Source organism: Mesoplodon mirus (assembly GCF_964341445.2).
Source record: "Mesoplodon mirus genome assembly, chromosome: 1".
NCBI classification, from domain to species: Eukaryota; Metazoa; Chordata; class Mammalia; order Artiodactyla; family Ziphiidae; genus Mesoplodon; species Mesoplodon mirus.
Genome location: NC_138976.1, coordinates 186,021,487 through 186,045,630, shown reverse-complemented (window position 1 = coordinate 186,045,630; position 24,144 = coordinate 186,021,487).

The window sequence follows — 24,144 nt, the reverse complement described above, 5'->3', positions numbered from 1 at the left end:
TTACTTATAAAGATTTGAACTTTTGAAGATTCCAGCTTACTTGTAAGTTTCTAAGGGTCAGGTCCTCTCCATTGTTGCTGGCCTAAGGTTTAGTTCACCATATAGCAATGTATATATTGACCTATTTTCCCCTCGACTTTCTGTGATTCCCTACATCTCACCTTTCTTTGCAGACAAGCCATTTGAAATACCCTTAACTTATTTCACAGCCAATAAGTCATTGAAATAATGTGTATTTTTAGAGAAATCTTCTTATATAATTAGGCAGAAAATCTCACCTGCCATAGTTTTCAAAACAGCATAATTTCACTCTTCTCAATGCTTAATCTGTTGTATTACACAACCTTTGAGTATTTAGCTTTATCAATGACATGTACTTTAAAAATGTTTTAGAGATCCTACCAGTCTTTGAAAACATCCTTGTTCCTTGTTTCAGTTCCAGTTTTATGTATATATTCTGCCTTGCACCTGATTATTCCAACAATTGCTGGATGGCCTTGGGAATCTAATTCTGGTATTGATAGTCTTTACTGATTGTCTCCCCTCGTAGCTGATTTCTTCATTATTGTGTAAATTTAGATCATGAGCTCATGTTTAGCTAAACAGCTGACCTTGTAAGACGCTTAGGTGTGAACGCTCGTAAGCTTCCGCAGAAAGACGGCAAAGATTTATTTGTGTCCCTCCAATGAGTTGCCCGCGAGGACACCGTTTTCTACAAGTGTTGTTCCAATACTCCCTCTAGAGGCAGGGGACTCCGACAGGGCTGATTGGCGGCCCCCGATCTGGGGCAGGGGCAGTGGGCAGCCTGTGGCCCGGGCAGGAGCCTCTTTGCATGTGTCCCTGGGACACATCTGCCTGCGAACTTCGGTCACCTGGCAGGAAGCTACGATGCCCAGACCTATGGTTAGCTGTGCAGCGAGGTGTACTGTGAGGACAGGTTCCACACACACTTCAAGTAAGAGGTCGGCCTGAGTGGAAAGGTGAGAGTTTGGGCAGCTGTGCAGACAAAGAAGGCGCCCCTTGGCCTGGGCCTAAATGCTTGTGACACCCCACTGGACCTGCCGTGCTCTGAGGGCCCTGCCCTGGGCCCCCTGCTCCCCTGCCCTTTGTTCAGTCACAGCAGAGATGGCCACACCCACTCCTTCAGTGAGGGCAGAGTTCCAACCACCCTCAGCCCCGCCCCCTCTCCGCAGGTTACCATGGACTACAGAGGCTGCATCCTGAGGCCAGGGCGTTCCGAGAATGCCAAGGGCAGACATGATGACCTTAAATGATTTCCTCTTGTGTCAGGTTTGGTAAATTTTAGGAGCTAGGAAATGGTCCACTTTACAGAAATGTTCAAATTTACTGGCATTTCATATATTCTCTGCTATAACATTGTCCTGATTCTTTCTGTATATTCTATACTTATGTTTTTGTTTTCCTTAATCAAAGTGTGTCTTTTCAATCTTTTCAAAGAAGATTCTTTGGACTTACTAAATCACCTGAATTTTATACGTTTTCTGTTGTATTAAGTTCTGCTCATATCTTTATTTATCTTTTTTTCTATGTTCTCAGGGTTTATTGTTTTGATCTTCTGATGTCAATTAAAACACTTGGTTATTCATTTTAATAAATAGTTTACTTATAAAGATTTGAACTTTTGAAGATTCCAGCTTACTTGTAAGTTTCTAAGGGTCAGGTCCTCTCCATTGTTGCTGGCCTAAGGTTTAGTTCACCATATAGCAATGTATATATTGACCTATTTTCCCCTCGACTTTCTGTGATTCCCTACATCTCACCTTTCTTTGCAGACAAGCCATTTGAAATACCCTTAACTTATTTCACAGCCAATAAGTCATTGAAATAATGTGTATTTTTAGAGAAATCTTCTTATATAATTAGGCAGAAAATCTCACCTGCCATAGTTTTCAAAACAGCATAATTTCACTCTTCTCAATGCTTAATCTGTTGTATTACACAACCTTTGAGTATTTAGCTTTATCAATGACATGTACTTTAAAAATGTTTTCGAGATCATACCAGTCTTTGAAAACATCCTTGTTCCTTGTTTCAGTTCCAGTTTTATGTATATATTCTGCCTTACACCTGATTATTCCAACAATTGCTGGATGGCTTGGGAATCTAATTCTGGTATTGATAGTCTTTACTGATTGTCTCCCCTCGTAGCTGATTTCTTCATTATTGTGTAAATTTAGATCATGAGCTCATGTTTAGCTAAACAGCTGACCTTGTAAGACGCTTAGGTGTGAACGCTCGTAAGCTTCCGCAGAAAGACGGCAAAGATTTATTTGTGTCCCTCCAATGAGTTGCCCGCGAGGACACCGTTTTCTACAAGTGTTGTTCCAATACTCCCTCTAGAGGCAGGGGACTCCGACAGGGCTGATTGGCGGCCCCCGATCTGGGGCAGGGGCAGTGGGCAGCCTGTGGCCCGGGCAGGAGCCTCTTTGCATGTGTCCCTGGGACACATCTGCCTGCGAACTTCGGTCACCTGGCAGGAAGCTACGATGCCCAGACCTATGGTTAGCTGTGCAGCGAGGTGTACTGTGAGGACAGGTTCCACACACACTTCAAGTAAGAGGTCGGCCTGAGTGGAAAGGTGAGAGTTTGGGCAGCTGTGCAGACAAAGAAGGCGCCCTTTGGCCTGGGCCTAAATGCTTGTGACACCCCACTGGACCTGCCGTGCTCTGAGGGCCCTGCCCTGGGCCCCCTGCTCCCCTGCCCTTTGTTCAGTCACAGCAGAGATGGCCACACCCACTCCTTCAGTGAGGCCAGAGTTCCAACCACCCTCAGCCCCGCCCCCTCTCCGCAGGTTACCATGGACTACAGAGGCTGCATCCTGAGGCCAGGGCGTTCCGAGAATGCCAAGGGCAGACATGATGACCTTAAATGATTTCCTCTTGTGTCAGGTTTGGTAAACTTTAGGAGCTAGGAAATGGTCCACTTTACAGAAATGTTCAAATTTACTGGCATTTCATATGTTTTCTGCTATATCATTGTCCTGATTATTTCTGTATATTCTATACTTATGTTTTTGTTTTCCTTAATCAAAGTGTGTCTTTTCAATCTTTTCAAAGAAGATTCTTTGGACTTACTAAATCACCTGAATTTTATACGTTTTCTGTTGTATTAAGTTCTGCTCATATCTTTATTTATCTTTTTTCTATGTTCTCAGGGTTTATTGTTTTGATCTTCTGATGTCAATTAAAACACTTGGTTATTCATTTTAATAAATATTTTACTTATAAAGATTTGAAATTTTGAAGATTCCAGCTTACTTGTAAGTTTCTAAGGGTCAGGTCCTCTCCATTGTTGCTGGCCTAAGGTTTAGTTCACCATATAGCAATGTATATATTGACCTATTTTCCCCTCGACTTTCTGTGATTCCCTACATCTCACCTTTCTTTGCAGACAAGCCATTTGAAATACCCTTAACTTATTTCACAGCCAATAAGTCATTGAAATAATGTGTATTTTTAGAGAAATCTTCTTATATAATTAGGCAGAAAATCTCACCTGCCATAGTTTTCAAAACAGCATAATTTCACTCTTCTCAATGCTTAATCTGTTGTATTACACAACCTTTGAGTATTTAGCTTTATCAATGACATGTACTTTAAAAATGTTTTAGAGATCCTACCAGTCTTTGAAAACATCCTTGTTCCTTGTTTCAGTTCCAGTTTTATGTATATATTCTGCCTTGCACCTGATTATTCCAACAATTGCTGGATGGCCTTGGGAATCTAATTCTGGTATTGATAGTCTTTACTGATTGTCTCCCCTCGTAGCTGATTTCTTCATTATTGTGTAAATTTAGATCATGAGCTCATGTTTAGCTAAACAGCTGACCTTGTAAGACGCTTAGGTGTGAACGCTCGTAAGCTTCCGCAGAAAGACGGCAAAGATTTATTTGTGTCCCTCCAATGAGTTGCCCGCGAGGACACCGTTTTCTACAAGTGTTGTTCCAATACTCCCTCTAGAGGCAGGGGACTCCGACAGGGCTGATTGGCGGCCCCCGATCTGGGGCAGGGGCAGTGGGCAGCCTGTGGCCCGGGCAGGAGCCTCTTTGCATGTGTCCCTGGGACACATCTGCCTGCGAACTTCGGTCTCCTGGCAGGAAGCTACGATGCCCAGACCTATGGTTAGCTGTGCAGCGAGGTGTACTGTGAGGACAGGTTCCACACACACTTCAAGTAAGAGGTCGGCCTGAGTGGAAAGGTGAGAGTTTGGGCAGCTGTGCAGACAAAGAAGGCACCCTTTGGCCTGGGCCTAAATGCTTGTGACACCCCACTGGACCTGCCGTGCTCTGAGGGCCCTGCACTGGGCCCCCTGCTCCCCTGCCCTTTGTTCAGTCACAGCAGAGATGGCCACACCCACTCCTTCAGTGAGGGCAGAGTTCCAACCACCCTCAGCCCCGCCCCCTCTCCGCAGGTTACCATGGACTACAGAGGCTGCATCCTGAGGCCAGGGCGTTCCGAGAATGCCAAGGGCACACATGATGACCTTAAATGATTTCCTCTTGTGTCAGGTTTGGTAAACTTTAGGAGCTAGGAAATGGTCCACTTTACAGAAATGTTCAAATTTACTGGCATTTCATATGTTTTCTGCTATAACATTGTCCTGATTCTTTCTGTATATTCTATACATATATTTTTGTTTTCCTTAATCAAAATGTGTCTTTTCAATCTTTTCAAAGAAGATTCTTTGGACTTACTAAATCACCTGAATTTTATACGTTTTCTGTTGTATTAAGTTCTGCTCATATCTTTATTTATCTTTTTTCTATGTTCTCAGGGTTTATTGTTTTGATCTTCTGATGTCAATTAAAACACTTGGTTATTCATTTTAATAAATAGTTTACTTATAAAGATTTGAACTTTTGAAGATTCCAGCTTACTTGTAAGTTTCTAAGGGTCAGGTCCTCTCCATTGTTGCTGGCCTAAGGTTTAGTTCACCATATAGCAATGTATATATTGACCTATTTTCCCCTCGACTTTCTGTGATTCCCTACATCTCACCTTTCTTTGCAGACAAGCCATTTGAAATACCCTTAACTTATTTCACAGCCAATAAGTCATTGAAATAATGTGTATTTTTAGAGAAATCTTCTTATATAATTAGGCAGAAAATCTCACCTGCCATAGTTTTCAAAACAGCATAATTTCACTCTTCTCAATGCTTAATCTGTTGTATTACACAACCTTTGAGTATTTAGCTTTATCAATGACATGTACTTTAAAAATGTTTTAGAGATCCTACCAGTCTTTGAAAACATCCTTGTTCCTTGTTTCAGTTCCAGTTTTATGTATATATTCTGCCTTGCACCTGATTATTCCAACAATTGCTGGATGGCCTTGGGAATCTAATTCTGGTATTGATAGTCTTTACTGATTGTCTCCCCTCGTAGCTGATTTCTTCATTATTGTGTAAATTTAGATCATGAGCTCATGTTTAGCTAAACAGCTGACCTTGTAAGACGCTTAGGTGTGAACGCTCGTAAGCTTCCGCAGAAAGACGGCAAAGATTTATTTGTGTCCCTCCAATGAGTTGCCCGCGAGGACACCGTTTTCTACAAGTGTTGTTCCAATACTCCCTCTAGAGGCAGGGGACTCCGACAGGGCTGATTGGCGGCCCCCGATCTGGGGCAGGGGCAGTGGGCAGCCTGTGGCCCGGGCAGGAGCCTCTTTGCATGTGTCCCTGGGACACATCTGCCTGCGAACTTCGGTCACCTGGCAGGAAGCTACGATGCCCAGACCTATGGTTAGCTGTGCAGCGAGGTGTACTGTGAGGACAGGTTCCACACACACTTCAAGTAAGAGGTCGGCCTGAGTGGAAAGGTGAGAGTTTGGGCAGCTGTGCAGACAAAGAAGGCGCCCCTTGGCCTGGGCCTAAATGCTTGTGACACCCCACTGGACCTGCCGTGCTCTGAGGGCCCTGCCCTGGGCCCCCTGCTCCCCTGCCCTTTGTTCAGTCACAGCAGAGATGGCCACACCCACTCCTTCAGTGAGGGCAGAGTTCCAACCACCCTCAGCCCCGCCCCCTCTCCGCAGGTTACCATGGACTACAGAGGCTGCATCCTGAGGCCAGGGCGTTCCGAGAATGCCAAGGGCAGACATGATGACCTTAAATGATTTCCTCTTGTGTCAGGTTTGGTAAATTTTAGGAGCTAGGAAATGGTCCACTTTACAGAAATGTTCAAATTTACTGGCATTTCATATATTCTCTGCTATAACATTGTCCTGATTCTTTCTGTATATTCTATACTTATGTTTTTGTTTTCCTTAATCAAAGTGTGTCTTTTCAATCTTTTCAAAGAAGATTCTTTGGACTTACTAAATCACCTGAATTTTATACGTTTTCTGTTGTATTAAGTTCTGCTCATATCTTTATTTATCTTTTTTTCTATGTTCTCAGGGTTTATTGTTTTGATCTTCTGATGTCAATTAAAACACTTGGTTATTCATTTTAATAAATAGTTTACTTATAAAGATTTGAACTTTTGAAGATTCCAGCTTACTTGTAAGTTTCTAAGGGTCAGGTCCTCTCCATTGTTGCTGGCCTAAGGTTTAGTTCACCATATAGCAATGTATATATTGACCTATTTTCCCCTCGACTTTCTGTGATTCCCTACATCTCACCTTTCTTTGCAGACAAGCCATTTGAAATACCCTTAACTTATTTCACAGCCAATAAGTCATTGAAATAATGTGTATTTTTAGAGAAATCTTCTTATATAATTAGGCAGAAAATCTCACCTGCCATAGTTTTCAAAACAGCATAATTTCACTCTTCTCAATGCTTAATCTGTTGTATTACACAACCTTTGAGTATTTAGCTTTATCAATGACATGTACTTTAAAAATGTTTTCGAGATCATACCAGTCTTTGAAAACATCCTTGTTCCTTGTTTCAGTTCCAGTTTTATGTATATATTCTGCCTTACACCTGATTATTCCAACAATTGCTGGATGGCCTTGGGAATCTAATTCTGGTATTGATAGTCTTTACTGATTGTCTCCCCTCGTAGCTGATTTCTTCATTATTGTGTAAATTTAGATCATGAGCTCATGTTTAGCTAAACAGCTGACCTTGTAAGACGCTTAGGTGTGAACGCTCGTAAGCTTCCGCAGAAAGACGGCAAAGATTTATTTGTGTCCCTCCAATGAGTTGCCCGCGAGGACACCGTTTTCTACAAGTGTTGTTCCAATACTCCCTCTAGAGGCAGGGGACTCCGACAGGGCTGATTGGCGGCCCCCGATCTGGGGCAGGGGCAGTGGGCAGCCTGTGGCCCGGGCAGGAGCCTCTTTGCATGTGTCCCTGGGACACATCTGCCTGCGAACTTCGGTCACCTGGCAGGAAGCTACGATGCCCAGACCTATGGTTAGCTGTGCAGCGAGGTGTACTGTGAGGACAGGTTCCACACACACTTCAAGTAACAGGTCGGCCTGAGTGGAAAGGTGAGAGTTTGGGCAGCTGTGCAGACAAAGAAGGCGCCCTTTGGCCTGGGCCTAAATGGTTGTGACACCACACTGGACCTGCCGTGCTCTGAGGGCCCTGCCCTGGGCCCCCTGCTCCCCTGCCCTTTGTTCAGTCACAGCAGAGATGGCCACACCCACTCCTTCAGTGAGGCCAGAGTTCCAACCACCCTCAGCCCCGCCCCCTCTCCGCAGGTTACCATGGACTACAGAGGCTGCATCCTGAGGCCAGGGCGTTCCGAGAATGCCAAGGGCAGACATGATGACCTTAAATGATTTCCTCTTGTGTCAGGTTTGGTAAACTTTAGGAGCTAGGAAATGGTCCACTTTACAGAAATGTTCAAATTTACTGGCATTTCATATGTTTTCTGCTATATCATTGTCCTGATTATTTCTGTATATTCTATACTTATGTTTTTGTTTTCCTTAATCAAAGTGTGTCTTTTCAATCTTTTCAAAGAAGATTCTTTGGACTTACTAAATCACCTGAATTTTATACGTTTTCTGTTGTATTAAGTTCTGCTCATATCTTTATTTATCTTTTTTCTATGTTCTCAGGGTTTATTGTTTTGATCTTCTGATGTCAATTAAAACACTTGGTTATTCATTTTAATAAATATTTTACTTATAAAGATTTGAAATTTTGAAGATTCCAGCTTACTTGTAAGTTTCTAAGGGTCAGGTCCTCTCCATTGTTGCTGGCCTAAGGTTTAGTTCACCATATAGCAATGTATATATTGACCTATTTTCCCCTCGACTTTCTGTGATTCCCTACATCTCACCTTTCTTTGCAGACAAGCCATTTGAAATACCCTTAACTTATTTCACAGCCAATAAGTCATTGAAATAATGTGTATTTTTAGAGAAATCTTCTTATATAATTAGGCAGAAAATCTCACCTGCCATAGTTTTCAAAACAGCATAATTTCACTCTTCTCAATGCTTAATCTGTTGTATTACACAACCTTTGAGTATTTAGCTTTATCAATGACATGTACTTTAAAAATGTTTTAGAGATCCTACCAGTCTTTGAAAACATCCTTGTTCCTTGTTTCAGTTCCAGTTTTATGTATATATTCTGCCTTGCACCTGATTATTCCAACAATTGCTGGATGGCCTTGGGAATCTAATTCTGGTATTGATAGTCTTTACTGATTGTCTCCCCTCGTAGCTGATTTCTTCATTATTGTGTAAATTTAGATCATGAGCTCATGTTTAGCTAAACAGCTGACCTTGTAAGACGCTTAGGTGTGAACGCTCGTAAGCTTCCGCAGAAAGACGGCAAAGATTTATTTGTGTCCCTCCAATGAGTTGCCCGCGAGGACACCGTTTTCTACAAGTGTTGTTCCAATACTCCCTCTAGAGGCAGGGGACTCCGACAGGGCTGATTGGCGGCCCCCGATCTGGGGCAGGGGCAGTGGGCAGCCTGTGGCCCGGGCAGGAGCCTCTTTGCATGTGTCCCTGGGACACATCTGCCTGCGAACTTCGGTCACCTGGCAGGAAGCTACGATGCCCAGACCTATGGTTAGCTGTGCAGCGAGGTGTACTGTGAGGACAGGTTCCACACACACTTCAAGTAAGAGGTCGGCCTGAGTGGAAAGGTGAGAGTTTGGGCAGCTGTGCAGACAAAGAAGGCACCCTTTGGCCTGGGCCTAAATGCTTGTGACACCCCACTGGACCTGCCGTGCTCTGAGGGCCCTGCACTGGGCCCCCTGCTCCCCTGCCCTTTGTTGAGTCACAGCAGAGATGGCCACACCCACTCCTTCAGTGAGGGCAGAGTTCCAACCACCCTCAGCCCCGCCCCCTCTCCGCAGGTTACCATGGACTACAGAGGCTGCATCCTGAGGCCAGGGCGTTCCGAGAATGCCAAGGGCAGACATGATGACCTTAAATGATTTCCTCTTGTGTCAGGTTTGGTAAACTTTAGGAGCTAGGAAATGGTCCACTTTACAGAAATGTTCAAATTTACTGGCATTTCATATGTTTTCTGCTATAACATTGTCCTGATTCTTTCTGTATATTCTATACATATATTTTTGTTTTCCTTAATCAAAATGTGTCTTTTCAATCTTTTCAAAGAAGATTCTTTGGACTTACTAAATCACCTGAATTTTATACGTTTTCTGTTGTATTAAGTTCTGCTCATATCTTTATTTATCTTTTTTCTATGTTCTCAGGGTTTATTGTTTTGATCTTCTGATGTCAATTAAAACACTTGGTTATTCATTTTAATAAATAGTTTACTTATAAAGATTTGAACTTTTGAAGATTCCAGCTTACTTGTAAGTTTCTAAGGGTCAGGTCCTCTCCATTGTTGCTGGCCTAAGGTTTAGTTCACCATATAGCAATGTATATATTGACCTATTTTCCCCTCGACTTTCTGTGATTCCCTACATCTCACCTTTCTTTGCAGACAAGCCATTTGAAATACCCTTAACTTATTTCACAGCCAATAAGTCATTGAAATAATGTGTATTTTTAGAGAAATCTTCTTATATAATTAGGCAGAAAATCTCACCTGCCATAGTTTTCAAAACAGCATAATTTCACTCTTCTCAATGCTTAATCTGTTGTATTACACAACCTTTGAGTATTTAGCTTTATCAATGACATGTACTTTAAAAATGTTTTAGAGATCCTACCAGTCTTTGAAAACATCCTTGTTCCTTGTTTCAGTTCCAGTTTTATGTATATATTCTGCCTTACACCTGATTATTCCAACAATTGCTGGATGGCCTTGGGAATCTAATTCTGGTATTGATAGTCTTTACTGATTGTCTCCCCTCGTAGCTGATTTCTTCATTATTGTGTAAATTTAGATCATGAGCTCATGTTTAGCTAAACAGCTGACCTTGTAAGACGCTTAGGTGTGAACGCTCGTAAGCTTCCGCAGAAAGACGGCAAAGATTTATTTGTGTCCCTCCAATGAGTTGCCCGCGAGGACACCGTTTTCTACAACTGTTGTTCCAATACTCCCTCTAGAGGCAGGGGACTCCGACAGGGCTGATTGGCGGCCCCCGATCTGGGGCAGGGGCAGTGGGCAGCCTGTGGCCCGGGCAGGAGCCTCTTTGCATGTGTCCCTGGGACACATCTGCCTGTGAACTTCGGTCACCTGGCAGGAAGCTACGATGCCCAGACCTATGGTTAGCTGTGCGGCGAGGTGTACTGTGAGGACAGGTTCCACACACACTTCAAGTAAGAGGTCGGCCTGAGTGGAAAGGTGAGAGTTTGGGCAGCTGTGCAGACAAAGAAGGCGCCCTTTGGCCTGGGCCTAAATGCTTGTGACACCCCACTGGACCTGCCGTGCTCTGAGGGCCCTGCCCTGGGCCCCCTGCTCCCCTGCCCTTTGTTCAGTCACAGCAGAGATGGCCACACCCACTCCTTCAGTGAGGGCAGAGTTCCAACCACCCGCAGCCCCGCCCCCTCTCCGCAGGTTACCATGGACTACAGAGGCTGCATCCTGAGGCCAGGGCGTTCCGAGAATGCCAAGGGCAGACATGATGACCTTAAATGATTTCCTCTTGTGTCAGGTTTGGTAAACTTTAGGAGCTAGGAAATGGTCCACTTTACAGAAATGTTCAAATTTACTGGCATTTCATATGTTTTCTGCTATAACATTGTCCTGATTCTTTCTGTATATTCTATACTTATGTTTTTGTTTTCCTTAATCAAAGTGTGTCTTTTCAATCTTTTCAAAGAAGATTCTTTGGACTTACTAAATCACCTCAATTTTATACGTTTTCTGTTGTATTAAGTTCTGCTCATATCTTTATTTATCTTTTTTCTATGTTCTCAGGGTTTATTGTTTTGATCTTCTGATGTCAATTAAAACACTTGGTTATTCATTTTAATAAATATTTTACTTATAAAGTTTTGAAATTTTGAAGATTCCAGCTTACTTGTAAGTTTCTAAGGGTCAGGTCCTCTCCATTGTTGCTGGCCTAAGGTTTAGTTCACCATATAGCAATGTATATATTGACCTATTTTCCCCTCGACTTTCTGTGATTCCCTACATCTCACCTTTCTTTGCAGACAAGCCATTTGAAATACCCTTAACTTATTTCACAGCCAATAAGTCATTGAAATAATGTGTATTTTTAGAGAAATCTTCTTATATAATTAGGCAGAAAATCTCACCTGCCATAGTTTTCAAAACAGCATAATTTCACTCTTCTCAATGCTTAATCTGTTGTATTACACAACCTTTGAGTATTTAGCTTTATCAATGACATGTACTTTAAAAATGTTTTCGAGATCCTACCAGTCTTTGAAAACATCCTTGTTCCTTGTTTCAGTTCCAGTTTTATGTATATATTCTGCCTTGCACCTGATTATTCCAACAATTGCTGGATGGCCTTGGGAATCTAATTCTGGTATTGATAGTCTTTACTGATTGTCTCCCCTCGTAGCTGATTTCTTCATTATTGTGTAAATTTAGATCATGAGCTCATGTTTAGCTAAACAGCTGACCTTGTAAGACGCTTAGGTGTGAACGCTCGTAAGCTTCCGCAGAAAGACGGCAAAGATTTATTTGTGTCCCTCCAATGAGTTGCCCGCGAGGACACCGTTTTCTACAAGTGTTGTTCCAATACTCCCTCTAGAGGCAGGGGACTCCGACAGGGCTGATTGGCGGCCCCCGATCTGGGGCAGGGGCAGTGGGCAGCCTGTGGCCCAGGCAGGAGCCTCTTTGCATGTGTCCCTGGGACACATCTGCCTGCGAACTTCGGTCACCTGGCAGGAAGCTACGATGCCCAGACCTATGGTTAGCTGTGCAGCGAGGTGTACTGTGAGGACAGGTTCCACGCACACTTCAAGTAAGAGGTCGGCCTGAGTGGAAAGGTGAGAGTTTGGGCAGCTGTGCAGACAAAGAAGGCGCCCTTTGGCCTGGGCCTAAATGCTTGTGACACGCCACTGGACCTGCCGTGCTCTGAGGGCCCTGCCCTGGGACCCCTGCTCCCCTGCCCTTTGTTCAGTCACAGCAGAGATGGCCACACCCACTCCTTCAGTGAGGGCAGAGTTCCAAACACCCTCAGCCCCGACCCCTCTCCGCAGGTTACCATGGACTACAGAAGCTGCATCCTGAGGCCAGGGCGTTCTGAGAATGCCAAGGGCAGACATGATGACCTTAAATGATTTCCTCTTGTGTCAGGTTTGGTAAACTTTAGGAGCTAGGAAATGGTCCACTTTACAGAAATGTTCAAATTTACTGGCATTTCATATATTCTCTGCTATAACATTGTCCTGATTCTTTCTGTATATTCTATACTTATGTTTTTGTTTTCCTTAATCAAAGTGTGTCTTTTCAATCTTTTCAAAGAAGATTCTTTGGACTTACTAAATCACCTCAATTTTATACGTTTTCTGTTGTATTAAGTTCTGCTCATATCTTTATTTATCTTTTTTTCTATGTTCTCAGGGTTTATTGTTTTGATCTTCTGATGTCAATTAAAACACTTGGTTATTCATTTTAATAAATATTTTACTTATAAAGATTTGAACTTTTGAAGATTCCAGCTTACTTGTAAGTTTCTAAGGGTCAGGTCCTCTCCATTGTTGCTGGCCTAAGGTTTAGTTCACCATATAGCAATGTATATATTGACTTATTTTCCCCTCGACTTTCTGTGATTCCCTACATCTCACCTTTCTTTGCAGACAAGCCATTTGAAATACCCTTAACTTATTTCACAGCCAATAAGTCATTGAAATAATGTGTATTTTTAGAGAAATCTTCTTATATAATTAGGCAGAAAATCTCACCTGCCATAGTTTTCAAAACAGCATAATTTCACTCTTCTCAATGCTTAATCTGTTGTATTACACAACCTTTGAGTATTTAGCTTTATCAATGACATGTACTTTAAAAATGTTTTCGAGATCCTACCAGTCTTTGAAAACATCCTTGTTCCTTGTTTCAGTTCCAGTTTTATGTATATATTCTGCCTTACACCTGATTATTCCAACAATTGCTGGATGGCCTTGGGAATCTAATTCTGGTATTGATAGTCTTTACTGATTGTCTCCCCTCGTAGCTGATTTCTTCATTATTGTGTAAATTTAGATCATGAGCTCATGTTTAGCTAAACAGCTGACCTTCTAAGACGCTTAGGTGTGAACGCTCCTAAGCTTCCGCAGAAAGACGGCAAAGATTTATTTGTGTCCCTCCAATGAGTTGCCCACGAGGACACCGTTTTCTACAAGTGTTGGTCCAATACTCCCTCTAGAGGAAGGGGACTCCGACAGGGCTGATTGGCGGCCCCCGATATGGGGCAGGGGCAGTGGGCAGCCTGTGGCCCGGGCAGGCGCCTCTTTGCATGTGTCCCTGGGACACATCTGCCTGCAAACTTCGGTCACCTGGCAGGAAGCTACGATGCCCAGACCTATGGTTAGCTGTGCAGCGAGGTGTACTGTGAGGACAGGTTCCACACACACTTCAAGTAAGAGGTCGGCCTGAGTGGAAAGGTGAGGGTTTGGGCAGCTGTGCAGACAAAGAAGGCGCCCTTTGGCCTGGGCCTAAATGCTTGTGACACCCCACTGGACCTGCCGTGCTCTGAGGGCCCTGCCCTGGGCCCCCTGCTCCCCTGCCCTTTGTTCAGTCACAGCAGAGATGGCCACACCCACTCCTTCAGTGAGGCCAGAGTTCCAAACACCCTCAGCCCCGCCCCCTCTCCGCAGGTTACCATGGAGTACAGAGGCTGCATCCTGAGGCCAGGGCGTTCCGAGAATGCCAAGGGCAGACATGATGACCTTAAATGATTTCCTCTTGTGTCAGGTTTGGTAAACTTTAGGAGCTAGGAAATGGTCCACTTTACAGAAATGTTCAAATTTACTGGCATTTCATATGTTTTCTGCTATAACATTGTCCTGATTCTTTCTGTATATTCTATACTTATGTTTTTGTTTTCCTTAATCAAAGTGTGTCTTTTCAATCTTTTCAAAGAAGATTCTTTGGACTTACTAAATCACCTGAATTTTATACGTTTTCTGTTGTATTAAGTTCTGCTCATATCTTTATTTATCTTTTCTCTATGTTCTCAGGGTTTATTGTTTTCATCTTCTGATGTCAATTAAAACACTTGGTTATTCATTTTAATAAATATTTTACTTATAAAGATTTGAAATTTTGAAGATTCCAGCTTACTTGTAAGTTTCTAAGGGTCAGGTCCTCTCCATTGTTGCTGGCCTAAGGTTTAGTTCACCATATAGCAATGTATATATTGACCTATTTTCCCCTCGACTTTCTGTGATTCCCTACATCTCACCTTTCTTTGCAGACAAGCCATTTGAAATACCCTTAACTTATTTCACAGCCAATAAGTCATTGAAATAATGTGTATTTTTAGAGAAATCTTCTTATATAATTAGGCAGAAAATCTCACCTGCCATAGTTTTCAAAACAGCATAATTTCACTCTTCTCAATGCTTAATCTGTTGTATTACACAACCTTTGAGTATTTAGCTTTATCAATGACATGTCCTTTAAAAATGTTTTCGAGATCCTACCAGTCTTTGAAAACATCCTTGTTCCTTGTTTCAGTTCCAGTTTTATGTATATATTCTGCCTTGCACCTGATTATTCCAACAATTGCTGGATGGCCTTGGGAATCTAATTCTGGTATTGATAGTCTTTACTGATTGTCTCCCCTCGTAGCTGATTTCTTCATTAGTGTGTAAATTTAGATCATGAGCTCATGTTTAGCTAAACAGCTGACCTTGTAAGACGCTTAGGTGTGAACGCTCGTAAGCTTCCGCAGAAAGACGGCAAAGATTTATTTGTGTCCCTCCAATGAGTTGCCCACGAGGACACCGTTTTCTACAAGTGTTGGTCCAATACTCCCTCTAGAGGCAGGGTACTCCGACAGGGCTGATTGGCGGCCCCCGATCTGGGGCAGGGGCAGTGGGCAGCCTGTGGCCCGGGCAGGAGCCTCTTTGCATGTGTCCCTGGGACACATCTGCCTGCGAACTTCGGTCACCTGGCAGGAAGCTACGATGCCCAGACCTATGGTTAGCTGTGCAGCGAGGTGTACTGTGAGGACAGGTTCCACACACACTTCAAGTAAGAGGTCGGCCTGAGTGGAAAGGTGAGATTTTGGGCAGCTGTGAAGACAAAGAAGGCGCCCTTTGGCCTGGGCCTAAATGCTTGTGACACGCCACTGGACCTTCCGTGCTCTGAGGGCCCTGCCCTGGGCCCCCTGCTCCCCTGCCCTTTGTTCAGTCACAGCAGAGATGGCCACACCCACTCCTTCAGTGAGGGCAGAGTTCCAACCAACCTCAGCCCCGCCCCCTCTCCGCAGGTTACCATGGACTACAGAGGCTGCATCCTGAGGCCAGGGCGTTCCGAGAATGCCAAGGGCAGACATGATGACCTTAAATGATTTCCTCTTGTGTCAGGTTTGGTAAACTTTAGGAGCTAGGAAATGGTCCACTTTACAGAAATGTTCAAATTTACTGGCATTTCATATATTCTCTGCTATAACATTGTCCTGATTCTTTCTGTATATTCTTTACTTCTGCTTTTGTTTTCCTTAATCAACGTGTGTCTTTTCAATCTTTTCAAAGAAGATTCTTTGGACTTACTAAATCACCTGAATTTTATACGTTTTCTGTTGTATTAAGTTCTGCTCATATCTTTATTTATCTTTTTTTCTATGTTCTCAGGGTTTATTGTTTTGATCTTCTGATGTCAATTAAAACACTTGGTTATTCATTTTAATAAATATTTTACTTATAAAGATTTGAACTTTTGAAGATTCCAGCTTACTTGTAAGTTTCTAAGGGTCAGGTCCTCTCCATTGTTGCTGGCCTAAGTTTTAGTTCACCATATAGCAATGTATATATTGACCTATTTTCCCCTCGACTTTCTGTGATTCCCTACATCTCACCTTTCTTTGCAGACAAGCCATTTGAAATACCCTTAACTTATTTCACAGCCAATAAGTCATTGAAATAATGTGTATTTTTAGAGAAATCTTCTTATATAATTAGGCAGAAAATCTCACCTGCCATAGTTTTCAAAACAGCATAATTTCACTCTTCTCAATGCTTAATCTGTTGTATTACACAACCTTTGAGTATTTAGCTTTATCAATGACATGTCCTTTAAAAATGTTTTAGAGATCCTACCAGTCTTTGAAAACATCCTTGTTCCTTGTTTCAGTTCCAGTTTTATGTATATATTCTGCCTTGCACCTGATTATTCCAACAATTGCTGGATGGCCTTGGGAATCTAATTCTGGTATTGATAGTCTTTACTGATTGTCTCCCCTCGTAGCTGATTTCTTCATTATTGTGTAAATTTAGATCATGAGCTCATGTTTAGCTAAACAGCTGACCTTGTAAGACGCTTAGGTGTGAACGCTCGTAAGCTTCCGCAGAAAGACGGCAAAGATTTATTTGTGTCCCTCCAATGAGTTGCCCGCGAGGACACCGTTTTCTACAAGTGTTGTTCCAATACTCCCTCTAGAGGCAGGGGACTCCGACAGGGCTGATTGGCGGCCCCCGATCTGGGGCAGGGGCAGTGGGCAGCCTGTGGCCCGGGCAGGAGCCTCTTTGCATGTGTCCCTGGGACACATCTGCCTGCGAACTTCGGTCACCTGGCAGGAAGCTACGATGCCCAGACCTATGGTTAGCTGTGCAGCGAGGTGTACTGTGAGGACAGGTTCCACACACACTTCAAGTAAGAGGTCGGCCTGAGTGGAAAGGTGAGAGTTTGGGCAGCTGTGCAGACAAAGAAGGCACCCTTTGGCCTGGGCCTAAATGCTTGTGACACCCCACTGGACCTGCCGTGCTCTGAGGGCCCTGCACTGGGCCCCCTGCTCCCCTGCCCTTTGTTCAGTCACAGCAGAGATGGCCACACCCACTCCTTCAGTGAGGGCAGAGTTCCAACCACCCTCAGCCCCGCCCCCTCTCCGCAGGTTACCATGGACTACAGAGGCTGCATCCTGAGGCCAGGGCGTTCCGAGAATGCCAAGGGCAGACATGATGACCTTAAATGATTTCCTCTTGTGTCAGGTTTGGTAAACTTTAGGAGCTAGGAAATGGTCCACTTTACAGAAATGTTCAAATTTACTGGCATTTCATATATTCTCTGCTATAACATTGTCCTGATTCTTTCTGTATATTCTATACATATATTTTTGTTTTCCTTAATCAAAATGTGTCTTTTCAATCTTTTCAAAGAAGATTCTTTGGACTTACTAAATCACCTGAATTTTATACGTTTTCTGTTGTATTAAGTTCTGCTCATATCTTTATTTATCTTTTTTCTATGTTCTCAGGGTTTATTGTTTTGATCTTCTGATGTCAATTAAAACACTTGGTTATTCATTTTAATAAATAGTTTACTTATAAAGATTTGAACTTTTGAAGATTCCAGCTTACTTGTAAGTTTCTAAGGGTCAGGTCCTCTCCATTGTTGCTGGCCTAAGGTTTAGTTCACCATATAGCAATGTATATATTGACCTATTTTCCCCTCGACTTTCTGTGATTCCCTACATCTCACCTTTCTTGGCAGACAAGCCATTTGAAATACCCTTAACTTATTTCACAGCCAATAAGTCATTGAAATAATGTGTATTTTTAGAGAAATCTTCTTATATAATTAGGCAGAAAATCTCACCTGCCATAGTTTTCAAAACAGCATAATTTCACTCTTCTCAATGCTTAATCTGTTGTATTACACAACCTTTGAGTATTTAGCTTTATCAATGACATGTACTTTAAAAATGTTTTAGAGATCCTACCAGTCTTTGAAAACATCCTTGTTCCTTGTTTCAGTTCCAGTTTTATGTATATATTCTGCCTTACACCTGATTATTCCAACAATTGCTGGATGGCCTTGGGAATCTAATTCTGGTATTGATAGTCTTTACTGATTGTCTCCCCTCGTAGCTGATTTCTTCATTATTGTGTAAATTTAGATCATGAGCTCATGTTTAGCTAAACAGCTGACCTTGTAAGACGCTTAGGTGTGAACGCTCGTAAGCTTCCGCAGAAAGACGGCAAAGATTTATTTGTGTCCCTCCAATGAGTTGCCCGCGAGGACACCGTTTTCTACAAGTGTTGTTCCAATACTCCCTCTAGAGGCAGGGGACTCCGACAGGGCTGATTGGCGGCCCCCGATCTGGGGCAGGGGCAGTGGGCAGCCTGTGGCCCGGGCAGGAGCCTCTTTGCATGTGTCCCTGGGACACATCTGCCTGTGAACTTCGGTCACCTGGCAGGAAGCTACGATGCCCAGACCTATGGTTAGCTGTGCGGCGAGGTGTACTGTGAGGACAGGTTCCACACACACTTCAAGTAAGAGGTCGGCCTGAGTGGAAAGGTGAGAGTTTGGGCAGCTGTGCAGACAAAGAAGGCGCCCTTTGGCCTGGGCCTAAATGCTTGTGACACCCCACTGGACCTGCCGTGCTCTGAGGGCCCTGCCCTGGGCCCCCTGCTCCCCTGCCCTTTGTTCAGTCACAGCAGAGATGGCCACACCCACTCCTTCAGTGAGGGCAGAGTTCCAACCACCCGCAGCCCCGCCCCCTCTCCGCAGGTTACCATGGACTACAGAGGCTGCATCCTGAGGCCAGGGCGTTCCGAGAATGCCAAGGGCAGACATGATGACCTTAAATGATTTCCTCTTGTGTCAGGTTTGGTAAACTTTAGGAGCTAGGAAATGGTCCACTTTACAGAAATGTTCAAATTTACTGGCATTTCATATGTTTTCTGCTATAACATTGTCCTGATTCTTTCTGTATATTCTATACTTATGTTTTTGTTTTCCTTAATCAAAGTGTGTCTTTTCAATCTTTTCAAAGAAGATTCTTTGGACTTACTAAATCACCTCAATTTTATACGTTTTCTGTTGTATTAAGTTCTGCTCATATCTTTATTTATCTTTTTTCTATGTTCTCAGGGTTTATTGTTTTGATCTTCTGATGTCAATTAAAACACTTGGTTATTCATTTTAATAAATATTTTACTTATAAAGTTTTGAAATTTTGAAGATTCCAGCTTACTTGTAAGTTTCTAAGGGTCAGGTCCTCTCCATTGTTGCTGGCCTAAGGTTTAGTTCACCATATAGCAATGTATATATTGACCTATTTTCCCCTCGACTTTCTGTGATTCCCTACATCTCACCTTTCTTTGCAGACAAGCCATTTGAAATACCCTTAACTTATTTCACAGCCAATAAGTCATTGAAATAATGTGTATTTTTAGAGAAATCTTCTTATATAATTAGGCAGAAAATCTCACCTGCCATAGTTTTCAAAACAGCATAATTTCACTCTTCTCAATGCTTAATCTGTTGTATTACACAACCTTTGAGTATTTAGCTTTATCAATGACATGTACTTTAAAAATGTTTTCGAGATCCTACCAGTCTTTGAAAACATCCTTGTTCCTTGTTTCAGTTCCAGTTTTATGTATATATTCTGCCTTGCACCTGATTATTCCAACAATTGCTGGATGGCCTTGGGAATCTAATTCTGGTATTGATAGTCTTTACTGATTGTCTCCCCTCGTAGCTGATTTCTTCATTATTGTGTAAATTTAGATCATGAGCTCATGTTTAGCTAAACAGCTGACCTTGTAAGACGCTTAGGTGTGAACGCTCGTAAGCTTCCGCAGAAAGACGGCAAAGATTTATTTGTGTCCCTCCAATGAGTTGCCCGCGAGGACACCGTTTTCTACAAGTGTTGTTCCAATACTCCCTCTAGAGGCAGGGGACTCCGACAGGGCTGATTGGCGGCCCCCGATCTGGGGCAGGGGCAGTGGGCAGCCTGTGGCCCAGGCAGGAGCCTCTTTGCATGTGTCCCTGGGACACATCTGCCTGCGAACTTCGGTCACCTGGCAGGAAGCTACGATGCCCAGACCTATGGTTAGCTGTGCAGCGAGGTGTACTGTGAGGACAGGTTCCACGCACACTTCAAGTAAGAGGTCGGCCTGAGTGGAAAGGTGAGAGTTTGGGCAGCTGTGCAGACAAAGAAGGCGCCCTTTGGCCTGGGCCTAAATGCTTGTGACACGCCACTGGACCTGCCGTGCTCTGAGGGCCCTGCCCTGGGACCCCTGCTCCCCTGCCCTTTGTTCAGTCACAGCAGAGATGGCCACACCCACTCCTTCAGTGAGGGCAGAGTTCCAAACACCCTCAGCCCCGACCCCTCTCCGCAGGTTACCATGGACTACAGAAGCTGCATCCTGAGGCCAGGGCGTTCTGAGAATGCCAAGGGCAGACATGATGACCTTAAATGATTTCCTCTTGTGTCAGGTTTGGTAAACTTTAGGAGCTAGGAAATGGTCCACTTTACAGAAATGTTCAAATTTACTGGCATTTCATATATTCTCTGCTATAACATTGTCCTGATTCTTTCTGTATATTCTATACTTATGTTTTTGTTTTCCTTAATCAAAGTGTGTCTTTTCAATCTTTTCAAAGAAGATTCTTTGGACTTACTAAATCACCTCAATTTTATACGTTTTCTGTTGTATTAAGTTCTGCTCATATCTTTATTTATCTTTTTTTCTATGTTCTCAGGGTTTATTGTTTTGATCTTCTGATGTCAATTAAAACACTTGGTTATTCATTTTAATAAATATTTTACTTATAAAGATTTGAACTTTTGAAGATTCCAGCTTACTTGTAAGTTTCTAAGGGTCAGGTCCTCTCCATTGTTGCTGGCCTAAGGTTTAGTTCACCATATAGCAATGTATATATTGACTTATTTTCCCCTCGACTTTCTGTGATTCCCTACATCTCACCTTTCTTTGCAGACAAGCCATTTGAAATACCCTTAACTTATTTCACAGCCAATAAGTCATTGAAATAATGTGTATTTTTAGAGAAATCTTCTTATATAATTAGGCAGAAAATCTCACCTGCCATAGTTTTCAAAACAGCATAATTTCACTCTTCTCAATGCTTAATCTGTTGTATTACACAACCTTTGAGTATTTAGCTTTATCAATGACATGTACTTTAAAAATGTTTTCGAGATCCTACCAGTCTTTGAAAACATCCTTGTTCCTTGTTTCAGTTCCAGTTTTATGTATATATTCTGCCTTACACCTGATTATTCCAACAATTGCTGGATGGCCTTGGGAATCTAATTCTGGTATTGATAGTCTTTACTGATTGTCTCCCCTCGTAGCTGATTTCTTCATTATTGTGTAAATTTAGATCATGAGCTCATGTTTAGCTAAACAGCTGACCTTCTAAGACGCTTAGGTGTGAACGCTCCTAAGCTTCCGCAGAAAGACGGCAAAGATTTATTTGTGTCCCTCCAATGAGTTGCCCACGAGGACACCGTTTTCTACAAGTGTTGGTCCAATACTCCCTCTAGAGGAAGGGGACTCCGACAGGGCTGATTGGCGGCCCCCGATATGGGGCAGGGGCAGTGGGCAGCCTGTGGCCCGGGCAGGCGCCTCTTTGCATGTGTCCCTGGGACACATCTGCCTGCAAACTTCGGTCACCTGGCAGGAAGCTACGATGCCCAGACCTATGGTTAGCTGTGCAGCGAGGTGTACTGTGAGGACAGGTTCCACACACACTTCAAGTAAGAGGTCGGCCTGAGTGGAAAGGTGAGGGTTTGGGCAGCTGTGCAGACAAAGAAGGCGCCCTTTGGCCTGGGCCTAAATGCTTGTGACACCCCACTGGACCTGCCGTGCTCTGAGGGCCCTGCCCTGGGCCCCCTGCTCCCCTGCCCTTTGTTCAGTCACAGCAGAGATGGCCACACCCACTCCTTCAGTGAGGCCAGAGTTCCAAACACCCTCAGCCCCGCCCCCTCTCCGCAGGTTACCATGGAGTACAGAGGCTGCATCCTGAGGCCAGGGCGTTCCGAGAATGCCAAGGGCAGACATGATGACCTTAAATGATTTCCTCTTGTGTCAGGTTTGGTAAACTTTAGGAGCTAAGAAATGGTCCACTTTACAGAAATGTTCAAATTTACTGGCATTTCATATGTTTTCTGCTATAACATTGTCCTGATTCTTTCTGTATATTCTATACTTATGTTTTTGTTTTCCTTAATCAAAGTGTGTCTTTTCAATCTTTTCAAAGAAGATTCTTTGGACTTACTAAATCACCTGAATTTTATACGTTTTCTGTTGTATTAAGTTCTGCTCATATCTTTATTTATCTTTTCTCTATGTTCTCAGGGTTTATTGTTTTCATCTTCTGATGTCAATTAAAACACTTGGTTATTCATTTTAATAAATATTTTACTTATAAAGATTTGAAATTTTGAAGATTCCAGCTTACTTGTAAGTTTCTAAGGGTCAGGTCCTCTCCATTGTTGCTGGCCTAAGGTTTAGTTCACCATATAGCAATGTATATATTGACCTATTTTCCCCTCGACTTTCTGTGATTCCCTACATCTCACCTTTCTTTGCAGACAAGCCATTTGAAATACCCTTAACTTATTTCACAGCCAATAAGTCATTGAAATAATGTGTATTTTTAGAGAAATCTTCTTATATAATTAGGCAGAAAATCTCACCTGCCATAGTTTTCAAAACAGCATAATTTCACTCTTCTCAATGCTTAATCTGTTGTATTACACAACCTTTGAGTATTTAGCTTTATCAATGACATGTCCTTTAAAAATGTTTTCGAGATCCTACCAGTCTTTGAAAACATCCTTGTTCCTTGTTTCAGTTCCAGTTTTATGTATATATTCTGCCTTGCACCTGATTATTCCAACAATTGCTGGATGGCCTTGGGAATCTAATTCTGGTATTGATAGTCTTTACTGATTGTCTCCCCTCGTAGCTGATTTCTTCATTATTGTGTAAATTTAGATCATGGGCTCATGTTTAGCTAAACAGCTGACCTTGTAAGACGCTTAGGTGTGAACGCTCGTAAGCTTCCGCAGAAAGACGGCAAAGATTTATTTGTGTCCCTCCAATGAGTTGCCCGCGAGGACACCGTTTTCTACAAGTGTTGTTCCAATACTCCCTCTAGAGGCAGGGGACTCCGACAGGGCTGATTGGCGGCCCCCGATCTGGGGCAGGGCCAGTGGGCAGCCTGTGGCCCGGGCAGGAGCCTCTTTGCATGTGTCCCTGGGACACATCTGCCTGCGAACTTCGGTCACCTGGCAGGAAGCTACGATGCCCAGACCTATGGTTAGCTGTGCAGCGAGGTGTACTGTGAGGACAGGTTCCACACACACTTCAAGTAAGAGGTCGGCCTGAGTGGAAAGGTGAGAGTTTGGGCAGCTGTGCAGACAAAGAAGGCGCCCTTTGGCCTGGGCCTAAATGCTTGTGACACGCCACTGGACCTGCCGTGCTCTGAGGGCCCTGCCCTGGGCCCCCTGCTCCCCTGCCCTTTGTTCAGTCACAGCAGAGATGGCCACACCCACTCCTTCAGTGAGGGCAGAGTTCCAACCACCCTCAGCCCCGACCCCTCTCCGCAGGTTACCATGGACTACAGAAGCTGCATCCTGAGGCCAGGGCGTTCCGAGAATGCCAAGGGCAGACATGATGACCTTAAATGATTTCCTCTTGTGTCAGGTTTGGTAAACTTTAGGAGCTAGGAAATGGTCCACTTTACAGAAATGTTCAAATTTACTGGCATTTCATATATTCTCTGCTATAACATTGTCCTGATTCTTTCTGTATATTCTATACTTATATTTTTGTTTTCCTTAATCAAAGTGTGTCTTTTCAATCTTTTCAAAGAAGATTCTTTGGACTT